The sequence below is a fragment of the Lissotriton helveticus genome, chromosome 6 (assembly GCF_964261635.1).
Source record: "Lissotriton helveticus chromosome 6, aLisHel1.1, whole genome shotgun sequence".
Taxonomy (NCBI): domain Eukaryota; kingdom Metazoa; phylum Chordata; class Amphibia; order Caudata; family Salamandridae; genus Lissotriton; species Lissotriton helveticus.
In genome coordinates this window covers 1,244,473,501-1,244,493,004 of record NC_136067.1, presented here as the reverse complement: position 1 = coordinate 1,244,493,004, position 19,504 = coordinate 1,244,473,501, and the positions used below count along the sequence as shown (strand labels likewise).

Genomic DNA, 19,504 nt, shown 5'->3' with positions numbered 1-19,504 from the left:
AATTCTCAAGGCAGATATTCAGTTTGCCATTATCTAATCGTTTCCAGTTCCTGCTGGCTTTATGAGGATGTAATCTAGTAAAGGAGTTGTGATGATCAGAAATATTGATTGAAAAATCAATAATGAAATGATCGGACCAGGTAACAGGTGAAGAAGAGTGGCAGGTGATGCAATTAAGATTGGAGATAATGGGATCTAATAAATTACCAGCTATATGGGTAGGGCTAGAGTTATGTAGGTGAAGATCTAGGGCGGCTAAATCCTGTAGCAGGCGCGTGCTAATGGGGCAAGATGCCTGATTAAAATGAATATTTAAGTCTCCCACTATTAGGAAATTAGTGGATTGTAACATCAGAGGGGCAATAAGCTCTGGGAAAGAGGAGGCCCATGTGCAGGCTGAGCCAGGGGGACGATAAATAAGGGTTCCAGTCAAAGTAAAATTGGGAGAGAGTAGGAGTTTGAAGAGACCAGCTTCACAACTGGGAAAATCAAGATCTTCCCATTTGCAAGAGAATTCTCTTTTAAAAATTACAGCGATACCTCCGCCATCCTTGAGTACACGGTTTCTCCCCACAAAGGTGTAATTATTGGGGAGAGCCATGGCAATGTCCGGACCAGAGCTATCATTTAACCATGTTTCTGTAACGAACATGGCTGCTGGTCTAGATGACTCAAGGAGGTCAAAGATGTCTCTCTTATGTTTAGAGAGAGATCGACAATTTATGCTACTAAAGCCCAGTTCAGAACATGCTTTGAGCGAAATCGAGGAAAAATGATGAGTGACAGATGGAGTATCCCAGAAAGTAGGTGAGGTGGTACATATAGCCGGGGTGACAGAGTCTAATGTGAGAGCGCATTTAGAACATTTCAGCGGGGCATCATGACAACTAAAGGTAGGGACAAAAGTACATGGAGGCGGTTGTAGACTCAATAGAGCGGAGCGGGAATATGTTATGTGACCGGGGGCAAAGGGAATGGCACTGGTCCCGTACTGGCGCGGACGGGCGCAGACGGGCAGGACTTTGGCACGACTTCGGCGCGAAGTCGGCGCTCCCGCTGCGCTCGTCCGCTGCGCTTCCGCCATTGCGTCATTAAATACCCAAAGGAGAGAAACTCACTAGCCCGCTAACCTGCCAATTGACCAGCAGGGCGGAAGTGAGGATGTGTGGCCGGATGGAGAAAGTAGCGCTCGTGTGGCCACCGCCGCTGCAAACGGCACAAGCCGTGGCGGATCGGTGCCTGGAGCGAAGGGTAATATCAGGCCAAGAAAAGAGCGTTGCGCCGAGGGGCGGCGCTCAGGTACAAGTATATTTGTTTTTAAAATCAACAGACATACAAATTACACATTGCGCTAAGAAGTAGCGGACAAAGTAAAAAACACAGAGCGGTATTTTTAAAATTATACAAAATGCATGCACAGAGCCTCGGCGGCCTGTCTCACCAGCTATCAGCCCCAACTGAAGGCTACGCTGGTCTTATGTAGCCACACCTATTCAACTCACTAGCCCGCTAACCTGCCAATTGACCAGCAGGGCGGAAGTGAGGATGTGTGGCCGGATGGAGAAAGTAGCGCTCGTGTGGCCACCGCCGCTGCAAACGGCACAAGCCGTGGCGGATCGGTGCCTGGAGCGAAGGGTAATATCAGGCCAAGAAAAGAGCGTTGCGCCGAGGGGCGGCGTTCAGGTACAAGTATATTTGTTTTTAAAATCAACAGACATACAAATTACACATTGCGCTAAGAAGTAGCGGACAAAGTAAAAAACACAGAGCGGTATTTTTAAAATTATACAAAATGCATGCACAGAGCCTCGGCGGCCTGTCTCACCAGCTATCAGCCCCAACTGAAGGCTACGCTGGTCTTATGTAGCCACACCTATTCAACTCACTAGCCAGGTCTACCCTGGACTGAAAACAAGGTGGAGAGATGGCATTACACTTTTACAAGATGGGGAGCGACCTGCCTCCTCACCTGCTTAGCGACACCTCCAAGTAGGCACCTCACAACTTCCAGACCCCAATGCTGCAGCACTTGCAGCACCAACGATATCCACAGGCTGTCTACTCTGCCTACTCCACTGAGTCATCAGACACCCTTTGTCCAAGGGCTCAAATCAAACTGTCTGCCTTTTAAAAGCACTACATCTCTCTCCTCTTTTGCTTTGATTCTGCGCAGCAAGAGTGACATAGGGCTTAAAGCTAGCAAGGAAAATCTGCATATAAACGTCATAAACCATTCATTGTTGGAACAATTGCGTTTTAATAAAAGGTAGGGGAACTCTTTTTGTAAAATTCAAAAAACACGCTCATGTAGGACCATATAGATCCCACATGTTTCACCCTCTGTTTACACAGCTCAGAAAACCTGCCACCTATTCACTATCAGCACGAGGCACTGCTGAAAGTAAATGGGTGGCAGGCTTCCTGTGCTGTGACAGCAAGATAAAGAATAACCAGGCTTTCTTACACCAGAAAGAATGTAGATGTGTGCAATTGGTTAATCTCCAATTGTAAAGGCTGCTTGGGAAACCAGCATAGGCTTTATTTGATGGACTCATTTGAAGCTTTATGATGCAAAGATGTATTCATTTTGAGAGGTAATGTTATGGTGTTATTGGCTGTGTACTGCAATGTGTCCTTTTAATGAACACATTCAAACAATGGTACTAGGTACAGTCTGATTATGCATTACTAAAATAAAAACTTTTAAAGCACTTGTTTTTATTTTGAACAGTAAGGGCCAGATGTAGGTAATCCCAGATTACCGATTCTTAAATACCGAATCATACCGATTCGGTATTTAAGAACTGGCAATCCCGATTGCCAGTTCTGGCAAAAGAACTGGCAATCGGGATGTAGGTAATTTTACCGATTTAATTACTGAATTGGTATGATTCGGTAATTACCGAATCGGTAATTGCCTGGAGGCCCATAGGAATGAATGTCAATTACCGAATCGGTAAATACTGATTCGGTATTTGGGGGAAACATTGAAGGGTGGCAGGGTGTCACTTTGACACCCTGTTGCACCCCTCAATTTTGCATGGGTGCATGGCTGATATATACAATTTCCAACATCTCATTTGCTGATATAACAATAATAAATAGTGGGCGGGATTCGGATGCCCCCAGACGGGGGCTATCCGAAGCATGCAAGGGGTTAAACTAATAGTTACAAATTGTCACACATAAAAAACATAAATACCAGCTGTAATTTATATTTATATTTTAATATTAATATCAAAGAATGAGTAGAAGGAAACGGCCACTACAAAGTGGCAATTTCTACGCATAACTTAACCACACATGCATTACAAGGCATGCGTTGTTACAACAAATAGCCTTTACCACGCATACCTTTACTACGAGATACGTAGTAAAGGCGTGTGTGTTAAAGGCTAAAAAAATGTTTACAAAAAAAAATGCATGCAAAAAAGGAGGCTTAGGGGGGGTTCCCTCACCAAAAAAAACCGTACCTGTTTAAGTAGCGATGTGGAGGCAATCGGGAAGCAATCTGCGTCATTAGAGGAAATGGAAAGACACTTCTGTTTCCTCTTTACCACGTGCAACGTCAACTCGTCAACTCGGAGGATCATGGAGAAGAGATGACGTGGAGAGGTAAGGGGAATTTTAGAATGAAAAATAAAAACGCAGGGGTCCGATTTTAGAGTTAAGGGCAGGGGAGGGGTATTTGTAAGAAGGGATTATGGTTGGGGGAATAACCTTTCCCAAGAGTATGCCCTTACCATGCATAAATTTACAACAAAAATTATGCATGGTAAAGAAATATTTGTGGTAAAGGTTATGCGTGGGAATGGCATTCACGTTGTAACCCATGGGTGGTAAAGGCATGTGTTGCAACGGAATGCGTTGTAACGTCATACAGCCATGAGTAGAAGACTAAAAAGTGAAGTGTATTCAAGTAGCCTGTCTTATACTGTGTGTTATACAATTTTTAAACAGTGAGACTTATTCACAGTGCTTTTTGTCACAGACTGGGACCTTGTAGTACTATAAATACACTATTCTCCAATGTACCACTGGCACAGATCTGTAGCTCTCTGGTCACATATATTGACGTCTTCAGTGATCACATTAACCAGCTAATATGTCATAACGTAAAAGAGTGCATTTGTCATTTTGAATTAAATTGACATTTCTTTTTTTATCTTAGGTGTGTACGCTATTTTAAAAACAACAACAAAACAAAACAGCTATAGAATATTTTGTTCTTTTTAAGCATACGTTTAAGCCTGCAACCACATTCATTGCCCCATGACCCCATGGCACTTATGATCACAGTCCCCACACTTTTTGTATTTCATCTCTGCAAACATACGGCCAGGGAAAGAGATGAAACAATTGCTTCTGCATGGAGAGAGCTGTGTTTTAAGCAACTCCCTCTAGTAAAGCCAGAAACTAGCAGAAAGAGGCAAAACAAAGACCAGAAGCGAGCAGAAAGAGGCAAAATAATGGTCCGAAGGTAACAAAAAGAGGCACAAGAAAGGTCAGAAACAAGCAGCAAAAGGCAAAATTAAAGTCAGGAGTGAGTAGAAAGAGGCAAAATAATGGGTATTGTCAGTAGAAATAGGAAAATAGAGGTAGAAAATGAGCAGCAGGGGAAAAATAGATGTCAGAAACGAGCAGCAAGAGGTAGAATAAAGGTCAGGAACAAGCAGAAAGAGGTCAAATAACAGGCAGAATTAGTAGAAAGAGGCAAAATAGAAGACAGAAGCAAGGAGGGAAGAGGCAGAGAAACAAGCAGAAATGAAGTGGAAGAGACATAAAACCGAAGGCAGCAGAGGGTAGCGGACTGCAGGCAGGCTGCACAGGAGGACTGTCACTGGGGAAGCTGGCATGCGGCCCCTAACATTTTTTACTGCATACCCACTGACAGACCCACTCATATGCTCATGCACCCACTCACAGACCCACTCACACACTCATGCACCAACTCACATACCTACTCAGAGACTCACGCACCCACTGACAGACACACTAAGACACTCATGCACCCAATCACAGATCCATTCAAGCACTCGTTCACCCACTCACAGACCTACTCAGAGACTCTCACGCACAGACTTGCAGACCCACTCACAGACTCACTCACTCACACACCCACTCACACACTCATGAATCCTCTCAGAGATCCACTCAAAGAATCACACATTTACTCACTTACCCACTGAGACACCCACACACCCACGCTCAGATCCAGTCAGACACTTAGGCACCCACTCAAAGTCTCTTTCACACTCTCACAGACCCACTTATACACTTATCCTATGAACAGACCCACTCAGACACTCATGTTCCCATTCACAGACCCACTCGGAGACTCACACAGCCACTTACAGATCCACTCACATATCCACTCAGACACTTATGCACCCACTCACTCACCCTCTCAGAAACTCATCCATTCACTCATAGACCTTCATTCACCCACTCACAGGCCCAGTCAGAGACGCACACATCGACTCACAGACTCAGTCAGAGACTCATGCACCCACTTACAGACTCACTCAGAGACTCATGCATTCACTCACAGACCCATTCACATACCCACTAACAGACCCACTTAAACACACACCCATACACAGACGTACTTAGGCATTTAGATGCCCACTGACAGACCAACTCAGACACTCTAATACCAATTGATAGACTTACTGAGACACTCGTCCACTCACTCACACACTCATTGTCCAAGGTTAGTGGTTACATTTTGGAACTAAAATTCCAAAAACCTTGAAAAATCACTGAAAAAAAACAAAGGTTACAGGGATGTTATAGTTAGGAAACAACATTTAAAAAACCTTAGAAATTCACTGAAACAAAACAAAGGTTACAATTATATTTAGGAAACAGAATTTAAAAAAAACTTTACAAATACACTGGAAAAACCAAACTTTACAGGGACGTTATACTTAGGCTCACATTTCACTCATACAAACAATGTCCCTTTATATTGTTTAGGTAACTGCTGAGCAAATTATTTGCCCCAACTTTCCTGGACTTGTGTCCTCAGTATTTATGGGGTGTTAGTTTTCAGGGAATGTGTTATAAAGTTTTCAAGAGCATTCAAACTCTCAGCCACTATGGGAATGTTGATAGAAAAGAAGATTTGAGTGAAGGAGTCTGCTTTGTTCCATTAGATCTTTGAACTGGACAACGTCAACTACTGGGCTTTTTCACTGAATGAGCAGTAAAGTTTGACAGCTTTAGTGAATTTTCTTCAAAATTATCGGCTACGATAGAAGGAGATTGGTTAGGATTTTGACCTTATTACAAGCTGCAGGAGTGGGCCGTTGAACAAACTGCATGAAGCCAGTCAATATCTGGATTTATCATTTAAAAACATAAGTTATATCGGTTATTTCAATAATGTTAGGTCATCTCTAGAAATTTTGAGATAACCATGAAAACAAGTGTGATAGGATACTGAAAGTGCTAGGCAAGATCAATTTGCCTTGCTGAAAAATCTGAATGCATGGGGTTATTAATGATAGCAAATAAAAGTGGAGCAATGGGACCAGAACAAACCTAGATTATGGTGTGCTCAAATGATTCACAGGTCGATAATAGAATTTCCTAGCGGAGAATAAGATGATTCAAAGTCAACAACACTAGCTGCTCTCTGATGGACTCTTTTTTTTTTTTTTTTTCAAAAACCTTTATTTGAGCAAGCATAGAAAAATACAAGAATAGGCCTACAACCTCACGGGCTGGCCGCTAATAATAAGGCATAAGGCATGAATTAGAAATGTACACCCGTGGTCAGGTACAAATCCAGCACAAAGCATTACTCCCCACATGTCACAGAGCATTTTGAATTTTTATTTTATACAAAAAGCAAAACAAACACTAAAAAGGCGAATGCATGGTAATTAAGGTCAGCCCAAAGAACGGAGGGGATGGTCCACGAACAGGAGAACATACCCAGAGCCCTGAGGCTCCAACAAGGTCGGGGGGGAAGGGGAGCAGCGGGGAGAATCGAAAATGCAAAAAACAGCATGAAAGGGTTCCGGGAACGCTCGCCTAGGGAGATAAGATAACCTCAGCAGTGCCTACAAGGGGAGGGGTACAGATATCCCCACGATATTCATTCCACTGGCCCCAAATCTTCGTCCACGCCCTGGGTCTGCCCCTGGCCACATAAACAGTCTTCTCACGAAACATGGACCAGTCCATGTTATCCTCCCATTTCGAGACCTCAGGGGGCCTGGAAGCGCCCCAGAGTTGCGCAACATCCCGTTTCGCAATCATGTAACCCAAGGTAGCCCATCTGGTCTGGGCCACAGAGTAGTCAGTGGGCTCCCACACATTCAACAGACATCGTCGAGGCTCCGGCCGCAGGGCCACACCAGTCACGTCAGTCATCACCTCAAGCACAGCAGTCCAGTAAGCCGCCACAACCGGGCACTCCCAAAGAATGTGTAAAAAGGTAGCACTCGACCCACAACCACGCTTACATAACCCATCCGAGGAAAAGCCCATCGTCAACAGACGCGGACCAGTGACATACACTCGATGAAGGATCTTAAGTTGAACCAAACGGAGACGGGCAGGAATGGCTACCTCCTTGGGAGAAGAGAGTGCCGATTGCCAATCTTCGTCGTCCAGTTCCAACCCATCGCTGACCCAAGCCTCCCGAAGTCGGGCCAATAAGTCCGCCCGATTATTGATCAGCTTCTTATAGATCAGGGAAATAGTGCTATCAGGCAGGTGCCCATCAAGGACACGATCTTCGAGGGGGGAAGACTCGGGCAGGGCCTCATCAGGAGTCAAAACTGAGGCGAGGGCGTGCCGGACCTGCAGATAACGAAAAAATTCCCTACCATTCAAACCATATTCCGCCTGGAGGGCCTGGAATGACTTCACACTACCTTTCGAGCATACATCACCCACCTTACAAATCCCAATCATATCCCAGCGGTCGAAACCCTTGGTAGACCAGAGACAGCCCAAACGTTCCGAGGCATAAAGCGGCGTCGCCAGCGTCAGTCGATCCTCCCATCCCAAACTCACATTTGCGGCTCGCCATACAGTTACTGCAATCCTGGATGGGCCCACAAGATGGCGCCCGGCTGATCGAGAATAAAGCGCTCTATTAAAGTCCCCACCCGGCAGCTGAAGTCTATCCATCTCGAACGCAGGATTCCGACCCGGTGAAAACATCACGTGATTAATAGCAGACAACTGGGAAGCCCAGTAATATCGCTTGATATCGGGGAGCGCCATGCCCCCGTCGTACCAAGGGATGGTGAGTTTCGCAAGGGCAATACGTGGACGCCCGTCCCAAATCAATTGCCTTTGAAGACTCTCGATCTCTCGGAAATAGGTCTTGGGGATTGCGTCATAGGAGTTCTGGAGCGCGTAAAGGAACCGCGGCAAGGACATCATTTTAAACAGGGCCGCCCTGCCCAGAGGAGACAAAGGAAGCTTACGCCAACGGGCCACATCCAGTCGCAATCTAAGCAACGGGGGGAGGAGATTACGCTCAAAGCGGAGCGAGGAGTCCAACGTAATAAAGATCCCTAAATATTTGAAGCCAGACTGGACCACCTGGATAGGAAGTCTGCTCGGCAACGGGGGCAAAACACCCGAAAGAACATACACGCAGGACTTGGCCCAGTTAATAACGAGGCCTGAGTTGGCACCAAAAGAAGCAAGAACGTCAAATAAAACAGACAGAGATTTGCGCGGGGAGGTGAGATATAAAAGAATGTCGTCCGCGTAAAGTGAAACGCAGTCCTCAAAGTCCGGAGACCAGCGAATCCCCTTGAGCGAAGGTTCCCACCGAAGCCAAGCAGCCAATGGTTCCAGGGCGAGTGCAAAAAGCAACGGAGACAAGGGGCATCCCTGACGGGTACCTCTACCAAGGGTGAAAGGAGCCGAAACCCTACCATTGACCACTACTTGTGCCAGAGGTTCCGCATATAATAACTTGATCCAACCAATAAACTCAGACCCGAAACCAAATTTCTCAAGAGCCGCCCAAAGATAAGGCCAGTCCACCGTGTCAAAAGCCATTGAGGCATCCAACGATGCCAAAATGGCCGGCTCCGTCAGAAGCCCCGCCCTCGCAATCGCGCCGTGAAGACGACGTAGGTTCAGAGCCGTGTTGCGATGCGGGATAAATCCGGATTGATCTGGATGGACCAAGCCACTAATGACCGTCAGGAGACGGGACGCCAGGAGTTTCGCCAATACCTTGGGTTCAACATTTAGCAGGGATATGGGCCTGTAGGAGGAACAAAGATCTCGCGGTTTACCATCCTTGGGGATGACAACTATCGTGGCCAGTCGCTGATCATAAGGGAGAATACCCCGTTCCCGGGACTCTAGAAACATGGCGCGAAGATACGGAGCCACCCTGTCGGGACGCAATTTGTACAGTTCAATTGGCAACCCGTTCGGGCCCAATGCTTTGCCCGAACGGAGTGAACGGATGGCAGTAGCTATCTCATCAACAGTAAAGGGGGAGTCCAACGCCACACGATCCAAATCGGAAACACTGGGCAGAGCTATATCACGCAATAGAAGGCGAGAGTCAGCCACATCTCTCACAGACACAGGGGTATACACCACACGGAAGTACTCAGCAAAACGGTCAACTATTCCAATCGGGTCCGTCACACTCTCACCACTCAAAGACTGAATCACGGGTACCACACGATTAGCCCTCTCCTTCTTATCCAGCCATGCCAGCAATTTACCCGCTTTGTCACCCACATCATACAAACGTCCCTGTTGCTCCCGAAACATCACTTTAGCAGCATCTGTGACCATGGACTTATAGGCAAATTGTTTCAGACCCAGGGCATGGAGTTTCGCAGATGTGACACCAGATTCCAAAGCATCCTCCAATGCAGAAATCTCTCCCTCAAGATCCACCACCTCACTATTCCTCGCCCTCTTAGCTTCAACAATAAGGGAGAGGGCCTGCCCACGAATCACCGTCTTAAAGGCCTCCCATAGGGACACAGCTGAGGAAACAGACCCCTCGTTATCCAGAAAATACGCGTCCAAAGATTTAAGCAAAAGGCTGCGGGTCTCGGGGGAGGTAAGGTACCACGGATTGATGGGAGCCACCCGGCCCACTGCCTCCACTCCAACCTCAAAACGAAGCCAGAGCGGAGAGTGGTCAGAGATACCCCTGGGTAGGTGTACAATCTCACGCACCGCTGGCGACTGAGCCGCAGGCATCAGGAAATAATCCAGCCTAGACAGACTCCCATGGGCCCCAGAATGAAAGGTATACTGAAGCTGAGTGGGGTGCAAAAGCCTCCAGCAATCCACCAAGCCAAAGGTATCCAAAAATCCACCCAACCACTGTTGGGCCGCAGGAGTATCTCTAGGGGGGTGGCGATCGTGGAGACCAGAGAACACCGAATTAAAATCACCAGCCAGAAAGAGAGTACTATCAGGGAGGTCCAACAAGACACGGCCCAAATCTGAAAAGGTAGAAGTCTGTAAGCCGGGGGGCACATAAACAGTGAATAAGGAGAGGGCACGACCCTCATAGCGACCCACAAGGACAGCATACCGCCCCCGGTCATCCTGAATCACATCATCAATAGCTAGGGGGAGGGAAGCCCGAACAAGGATACCCACACCCCTAGAACCCGAGGTAAACCCCGAATGTGCCACGAGGCGATAGCCCCACCTATTCATTGCATGACAAACATTGCCTACCAAATGAGTCTCCTGCAGGAAAACAATATCAGGAGATAAACGTCGTATACATTTCAACACCACACTTCGTTTGATACGATCTCCCAGACCGTTAACGTTCCACGAAACAAATCTCAACCCGCTACCCCCCATCCCACCCGACAAAACCATAACCCCCCACCAATGAGCATGACACCAGAAACATTTTCAAATACAGGATAAAGTCGCCTTGAAAACAGAACACACAAACAACAAACTTCCCGACCACCCTCCCCCCAAATAACAAGAAAACACCCCCCACCCTGCACCCCTGCAAAAAGCTAAAAAGCCACCCCAACCTGCAGTGTGCCTGTCCCCCAAGAACCCCTATTCTACACAAAGACCCCGGAGGAGGAAAGGCTCCGTCCCACCCGCCCCCCGATCAAGACCCATGACGAGAAAAAGAACATACATCAAACACATAAGCAGTAGAGGAACATAGGCATACACCCCTGGAAAAGTTATTCAAAACAAGGCACCAGGTATAGACGAAATGTTCAGCTCTCTACACCACCTTCAGCACCGCCCGGGTGGGCATCGGACTCAGTCTCAGGAGGTCGGCTAGGCAGGGAGTCCAGCCAGTCATTCACAGCATCCGGCCGATCAAAGAAGAAAGTTCGGTCATTATACTCAACCCGCAGCCTGGTCGGAAAGAGCATAGAGTAACGCATCCCCATGTCCCTAAGACGCTTCTTGGCACCACGAAATCCCATCCGCTGCTTCTGGACCTGTTGGGAAAAGTCCGGATAAAAATTCACCGTGGCATTCTCAAAGGCCACCGGGCCCTTCACCCGCGAAGCCTGCAGGATAGCGTCCCGATCTCTATAGTGGAAAAGCTTCGCAACAATAGGTCTCGGCGGGGCGCCTGGCTTACCCTGGCCCCCCGGAACACGATGTGCACGCTCCACTGTGAAAAATTTACTAAGGCCAGATGGAGATAGGTGGTTCTGGATCAGGTCTTCAACCAGGAGATCAACCGAGTGGGGTTCTGGGTTCTCCGGCACGCCAACCACGCGAACATTACAGCGACGTGCCCTGTTCTCAAAGTCCTCCAAGCGCCGGGTCATGAAATCGTTCACCCTACGGAGATTGCCAATCTCCGTCTGTATCTCAGAGACGTCCGTCGTGAGGCTGGATGATTTGATATCCAATGACTTCACCTTTTCGTTCGTTTTGGAGAGATCGGCACGAATCAGATTCACCTCGATTGCCACAGTCTCAAGTTTGTGGGCCAAGGTTTCGTACTGTTGGCCTATTGACTCCCTCATGCCAGAAATGGCGCCCATGATGTCCTGCAAGGAGGGCTCCGTCGACGCATCCACTACGTGGTCAGACGCACTGGGACCGGGCAGGACAGCTCCGGGGGACCCCTTAGAGTGGGTATAACGGTCCATAACATTAGATTGGACCGGACCCCCGAGCAGAGGTGTCTTCGTCTTGCGCGTCTCCCGGTCCCCTCTGCCCGCCATTTTGAAGATGCGTCACAAGAAGATTCAGCAGGGTCAACGGACCGGGCACCAGAAATGGAGACCCCGGGACCAAAGGACCGCCAGAGGGGTATCACTAGGATAGAGGCAGCAAACGAGGAAAATAGTCCAGCCAAAGGCCCGACAGCCGACGTGTGTCCTGGCACCAGTTCTGGCCCGACCCTCTCACCAATGTCCCAGTCTGAGGCAGAATCGAAACCGAAACTTAAGAAGGGGACCCACCAGTCAAATCCCCCTGCCGTTGTTGTTCAACTCCAAGACGGCCACCGAACCTCACCCAGTCCCGGGCGCACCTCAAGGGCAGAGCCCAAAAGTTCAATTCACCATAACTCAGGCACCCGGTGTCCAAATCAATTTCTGAAAGGTCCAGGTAGATCAGCCCAACGTCCTCTATATAAATCCTCGCGAAAAATCAGGATTCATACAGGATATTATGCCGGGAGCGGCGGGGGTCCGGGGAGCGCTGTGCTCACGCGGCCATTTAGGATGCCCGCCAAGCTCCTCCCTCCTCTGATGGACTCTTAAACTTTATGCTGTACTTTGGTGAAAGGAGGTCAGAGGGAGTGATAACACTAGTATCTGTAAACCTAGCCTCAGTGATGGCCAGAGAATGATCTAGGAGGATGTTATGGATGTTCCAGACACTGTTCATTGCTGAACATAATTTATACTCAGCAACAGAAAGAGTGACTGTGGCCAGTTACACCTTTGAAGTTTTGCTTTACATTGACTCTGTAACAAATTAGTCTTACACCTGACTGACGGCACAAGATGGTCTGAATAACCTGATGACATACTGTCAGGAGGACGGCCTTCACTTTACTTTCTGAAGGCAGTAATGAGTCCCAGGCTACACTTGGTGAACCACTAGGAGAAACCATTCCACCTGGGATGATGATCCAGTAAAACGATCTTGACTTCCCACAGTGCTCTGCTGAATTTCGGCTTGGTTTGTACTAAATACTACATATATACATACACATGTGTGGAGATTGTTTTGGGGTTTATAGAATGCGATGTATGCTGACCATGAGCTAGTACGGGTAAGCTCAGAAGGATTAAAGGAAATGGGCATGGCCACCAGAATGGTTTAAGTCCTAAAATGAAGACTATGTTTCTTCTCACTCACCAGATCTGTAGTCGAAGTTCTTCAGGTTGCCATGGTTGCCATAGTTCATCACTGTTCCAGTATGATTCTAAAGAAGGTACAACAAGAGAAGAATTAGGGAGACCGATTAGTGCACACCGCTGCTGCAGCCCCTTATCTAATACGATGGTGCTTAGGAGTGCGAAATGCTTCATAAAATACCCCCAGAAATTAGAAAGCAGAATGAGATGTTTGTTGAAACTGTTCACTGAAACACAAAGCAATCGAGAGCAGGATCCTTAATCAGATGAACATCAACTTTTTTATGTAACCGTGTTATATTTTCTTGTTATAATGCACACAGCAGTCAATCCAATTCAATTCAATTAAAAAAGTCTTTATTGCGATTATTCATCTTAAAAGACGGGACAGTCAGTAAATTAAAATATAGATACAACCATGAATATACCACACCAAAGCATAAAACTGGCTTACAAGTTTCTCAATAAGGTTTAAAAAAATAAATACCTATAATTACATTTTAAAATCAATTCCTAATACAAAATTAAATATATCCCATGCACAAGACTTTGAACACATCGTAATAAAACCCCTAAAAATTCCCAATTCCACGTAGCGCGTTAAATAACCCAAGAGAGGGTGTCGTGGCTGTTAGGGCCCCCCACACAGCAGTCTTTTTCTAAGCATTACATTTGTGAAGGAAAACGAATGGCTAAGATCACCCGCCCATTATCAAAGGCACCTGTTTTCTCTTTTCATTCAACATATGCTTGAACATAAATAGTGGCACATATGGTCATGTCAGAGAGCTACGAGTAGGAAATCCTACAACTGAATTTATTGAACAATGATAATTCAACACAGTTGAAAGCACTAATGAAACAGTATGGATCACATTATTCACATGTTTGATATTGTGAGCTGCCAAAGTGTCCATATTTTGCACATATGTTGCATTTTTATCATGAGCAAGTTCCTTATGGTAGGGTGCAGACTGGTGGCCAGATTTACTTTCATTCATGCAGTGCTGTGTGAAAATCAGTAGCGCTACAATATGCGAAATGGAAAAATTGTAAAACGCCAAGTTTAGAAAGAATCAGGTGCCAAGGATGTTGTTGGTAGTGCTCACACTACAAGGCTCTTTTCGCGTGATGCTTGCATTATGATATAGCATATAGGCAAGATAGCCACCCCTATGTGAGATTTGCACTTGAGGACCTTTCTCCAGTACAAAGTTCAACTCAACAACAAGCATCAATGGTAAGTCACGTAAAATGTGTTGAGTTCTCAGCAATTACACATCTTTCACATAGCGGATATTAGGCCTTAAGATCATACAATGCGTTTGCGTTAATACTTTCACCAAATCCATTGGCATTTTGCAAATTGACGTATGTTCTAATATGTTGGTTTGTAAAATACCGAATAGTACTGGGTCACAAATTGACCTACCACATGAATATTAATTAGGTAAGTTGCAAATTGCAACCCAGTATGGATCGCTGCCACCATTGGGACGGTGGTCTGCTGGAGCCAGCAGACCACTATATCTGTGATTGCTTTTTAATAAAGCATCTTTTTTCGTTTTCACCATGGCAGTGCGTGTGCTGTCTCTGTGAGACATATTGTTTACATACAGTTGGATGACAGCCCGCCTATAGCTTACCATTTGTTAGCTGCTGTGTTGCTCTCAATTACTTCGTCCTTGTTTGTCACAGAATGTAGGCACCATGTCCTCTTGTAGTGTTTGCAACCCCCCCGGAGCATGGACAAAAGTACTTGTGTCCATCCACTGTTCCCGCTTTTGGAGTTACTTTTTTCTTTTTGTTCAAGCTCTCCATATGAGTGCTTGTATTTTCAGTCGATCTCCCGTATTCCCATCCATGTAGCTTCTATTCTTTACCACCAGTCCGCCTGCCATGTTGCACCACTCTACTGTAATCAACTCTACTCTATGCCACTACACTCTACACCACTCTGCTCTTCTCTGCACCACTATAGTCCATGATACTGCACTCTAAACCACTGCACTCAATGCTGCTCTATTCTGCACATTTCTATTCCAATGCACTTTACGCTACTCTGCTCAACACTACATCACTCTACTTTAATCAACTGCACCCTTCGCCACCGCCCTCTGTGCCACTCCACTGTACTCTGCACCACTCTGAGCCATTACACTCTACAACAATGCACTTTATCCCTCTCCACTCTATGAAACTCTATTCTGCACTACTCTACCCTAGGCCACTGCACTCTACTCTGCACCACTCTAATCTTGGCTACTGCACACTAGGCCACTCTACTTTGTGCCACCCCACTCTACTCTAGGCCACTGCAGTCTACGCCACTCTATTCTGTATCACTCTACTCGATGCCACTACATTCTACTCTGCGCCCATGTACCTAGTCCACAGCACTCTGTCCCACTACCCTCCACTCTCCCCTGCACCACTGCACTCCACACCAGTCTAGTCTACTCTGCACCACTACACTCTATGCCACTGTACTCTACGTCATTCTACTCTACTCTCCACCACCCTACTCTAAACCACTGTACTGTAAGCCATTGTACTATATGGCACTGCACTCTAACCTGCACCACTCTACACCACTGCACTCTACACCAATTCACTCTACTCTACACCACTCTACTCTATGCCACCACATTCCATGCCATTTTACTGTGTGCCACTGCACTTTATGCCACTCTACTCTACGCCACTGCACTCTACACACTGCACTCTACTCCATTGCACTCTACTCGCACAACTCTATGCCACTGCATTATATGCTACTGTACTCTACTCTGCACCAATATACTCTACCACTGCACCGTACACCATTGCACACTACGCCACTCTACTGTACTCTGCACCCCTCTACTCTACGCAACTGTTATGAATCACAATTTGGGTTTTGTACATATCCAAATTCTATTTTGAAGTCACAAAGGCCTCGATTTTGTGAATCAGATCCTGCGCGACAGCAAAATAGCTTTACCACAAGCCCCATTGTGCGGTATTCTCCTTACGCCTTGTTTGTACTTTGTTTCCCTTGGCATCAGGATTAGCAGCCAGGGAACAATACTCGAGTAGATCCGGGTTTGATTGGAAACATTTGGATATTCACAATGTAAAAGAACGTTGGTGAAGAGTTGTGCCTACTTTTGATGCAGAATAGTTTTTGCACCCAAAAGTTGATTACCACTTTGCACCATGAAGCGGCACCCCTGGTCGCATAAGTGCCCATGAAAACATATATCTTGGCCTGTGAGTGATATTTTTAAAGATTACACAAAGAGGTCCGCTTACTAGAGCAACTAACTCCCTTTTCCACTGCTAAGAGGCAGCAGTTGAGAAGTTTTTCTAACCTGAGATTAATATACTTTACAGAAAAGAGCGCCACATAGACCCAGGCTGACGCTCGAATAAAGGCTGCTCTCCATGATGTGGAATTAAATTCCCTTGGGTGCATATGCTTTCTGTGTCTCAAGGTTTTAAAGAAATGTGTCATATGCTGTGTAAACATTATATTAACATTCAAACAATACGCTCTTATTCCTAGGCCCAAAATACACTGTTTTGGAATTTCAGCAATGCCTCCACCCTGGCTTAAAACGCATGTGTTAGCCTTTGCCACATGTACGCCACTGGTTAAGGGTCTGAATGGGCAGATGGCAAAGCAGCTGATACAGAGCAGCTAAAAGCGCAACAGGGGCATGCACTTTTTTGGATAGCGAGGCTGGAAGATTTCTCTCTCTCGATTATATGTGTAGTGTGAGTAAAATGATTGTGGACTGCATACCACCAGATCCTTGGATTGGCGGATTTATGTATTCACAGTTTTGAACAGAGCATATTGGAATTGAGTAGATTATTTACAAGCCCAGTGCGCTGCTGGAATGTCACTTTTTGTTGACGTTCCACGAGGGCATGGAAATCCACCCTGAATGGCTTTTCATGGACTCGTAGATATGGAGTAAGGCAACACAGCGCAAGTCTGCTTTGCCTAACACTGCCTCGGGGAGGTGTGCCATGGTTGTTGCGGTGGGTGTTCCCACTCAACACAGATGTTTTTTGACACATTCCCAGATTTACAACATAGTGTGAACCTGGGAAAACCTGCGCCTTCCTGGCAGTGGCGTAACAGTTGTTTTTGTGAAGGAAGGTGTCCCTTCCTGCACAAAGAAAACCTGATTTCAACACAGGCAGACTTACACCATGGTGCAAGGGGGACTGTGTTGGCGTTAGACAGCCATTTGTGCACCAGTGCAGTGTAAGAGGACAGAAATCTCATAAATACAGTGCATTCCTGCCCTTTTCTTTTGACGCAGGGCATTTGGATTTATTAAGCATATCACAAGCAAAAGCTCACTTGGTGCTATTAAAGACTGTAAACGGAGCAAGTAGTGAGCGTGTTCATAAAGCCTCCAAAAAAATGTTTATCATTTGTATGCTGTTTTGAGGATATAGGAGACATTTATGTATTCTGTGTTCTTAGAAGATATGCGGGATAGCCCGTGATAGACACGGGCTGTAGGGGATAAGTAGCATTAGGCAGAACACAGAACACTAGCCTATTATTCTCCGTTGGCATTGGGTCAGTGGCGGCTTAACGTCTGGAATGCCATAAGAGCCCCCAACTGCACTGCCTGTCCCCAGCACCACTTACAGATCTGCTGGCTGCTTCCAGGGTGGCACGGAGAGAGAGACCGGATGAGCATTCTTAGCTCAGTTCACATGAAGCGAAATTGAAATCTCATAATAACCTGAGACAATAACTCGACCCCCTTTAAGTTTTCCAGTATTGCTTCGAGATGTACCAGGTACCGAGTGACCACCGGATAAAACTACAAATGATTGATTTCAGGTGTTTTAGTCTAATTAGATCAACAGAAGTGAAACAAGACTACAGTACATATATATGCATTAGGCTATCACACAAAAGTCCAGGACTGGAAACAGTATCTCTAATCACCATGGAGCAGGTGGTCACCTGCCAGGTACTTTTCATAGTTTTTCAACTCCTATTTTAGTTCTGTGCTCCTCAGGTCAAAGACACTGCTGCTTCTGACCGACACGTGTTTTGAAAGCAATATTGGAACCAAAACTGAAAGTTACATTTTGAGCAAATATAACGCATGTTCTTTTATTTGCTTATAACACCCTGGGTTTACTAGGTGACAGGCAGTTCAGGTAGAGAGGTACTTGCGAGGTATTCACTTTACCTGCACATTCATTGTGGAAACAGTTAACACACACTCTAGTAGGACATGTTCTACATGCTTTCATGACCATCTGAGAATTCTGGGTTTCCTCCTGCAGGCCTGTCAAGTTGCCCATGTTCACGCCCAATGTGCTACAACAGTCCACATTTTACCTTTGGATTCTGGCTCTTGTAGTCTTGTCTAGTTTATTATAAAACAGGACTAGAAGTCCCATAATATGAGTGAAACCGGTCCTGGGTTGCTTATATTACCCATTTCAGGGCGGGCTTGGCCTGACAGTTTGGAATGGACTGTTCTCATAAGTAGGAGGGACAAGGCTCATTTGCACATGACTGAGACAAAACTTAGGTTGCATAGTGGCCGAAAAATGATGGATTCGGATGCGGCCCAAATGATCGCCTGTGACTGAGATTAATTCAAGCATCCCAAACATCACCTTGTTTTTTTGCGCCCTAAGTGTGACAAGTATGCCCCGATGTGGGTCCGTGCTAACTGGGCTACTGTAATCAAGTTATTCCTGCCCAATGAGACCAAAATAAGGGCAAAACTGGTCCTGGGTTGCTTGTATTCTGGTTCAGTTTGGGCTAGACTGTTTCCACTAGGAGCAGGGTCAATACTGATTTGCATATGGCTGGTTCCAGACTGAGGTGGCATGGTGGGCGAAAAGCATTGAGATGCGACCCAAAGAGATCTCCAGTCGCTGAGAATAATTCAAGCATTCCATCCATCACTTTGTTTTTTGAGAGCCTAGAACGAGGCCATTTTTTAGCAAGGATTTGCACCCATCTCCGTATCGTTTGACCAAAGGCTGGCAAAGGTATTTCATCCCCAGCAGAGCTTTGTTTTTCTCAATATAGATATACTTTCCATATTCCTCTTACCCCATCTCTACCTGCTGAGGCAATTCTAGTCCAAAATGAATCTGTATGCTCAATCACTCACTGACTACATCCCTACCTG

General features: G+C 46.2%; 1 protein-coding gene across 1 annotated transcript in view; it reads right to left on the bottom strand.

Moving 5' to 3' along the window:
- Positions 1-19,504, bottom strand: part of RIN2 (Ras and Rab interactor 2) — a 1,094,313-nt gene that overhangs the window by 974,205 nt on the left and 100,604 nt on the right. Inside the window, exon 2 of the mRNA XM_078648965.1 lies at positions 13,336-13,402. The gene's annotated coding sequence lies outside the window, so the exon portion shown is untranslated. The remainder of the gene's footprint in view (positions 1-13,335; positions 13,403-19,504) is intronic.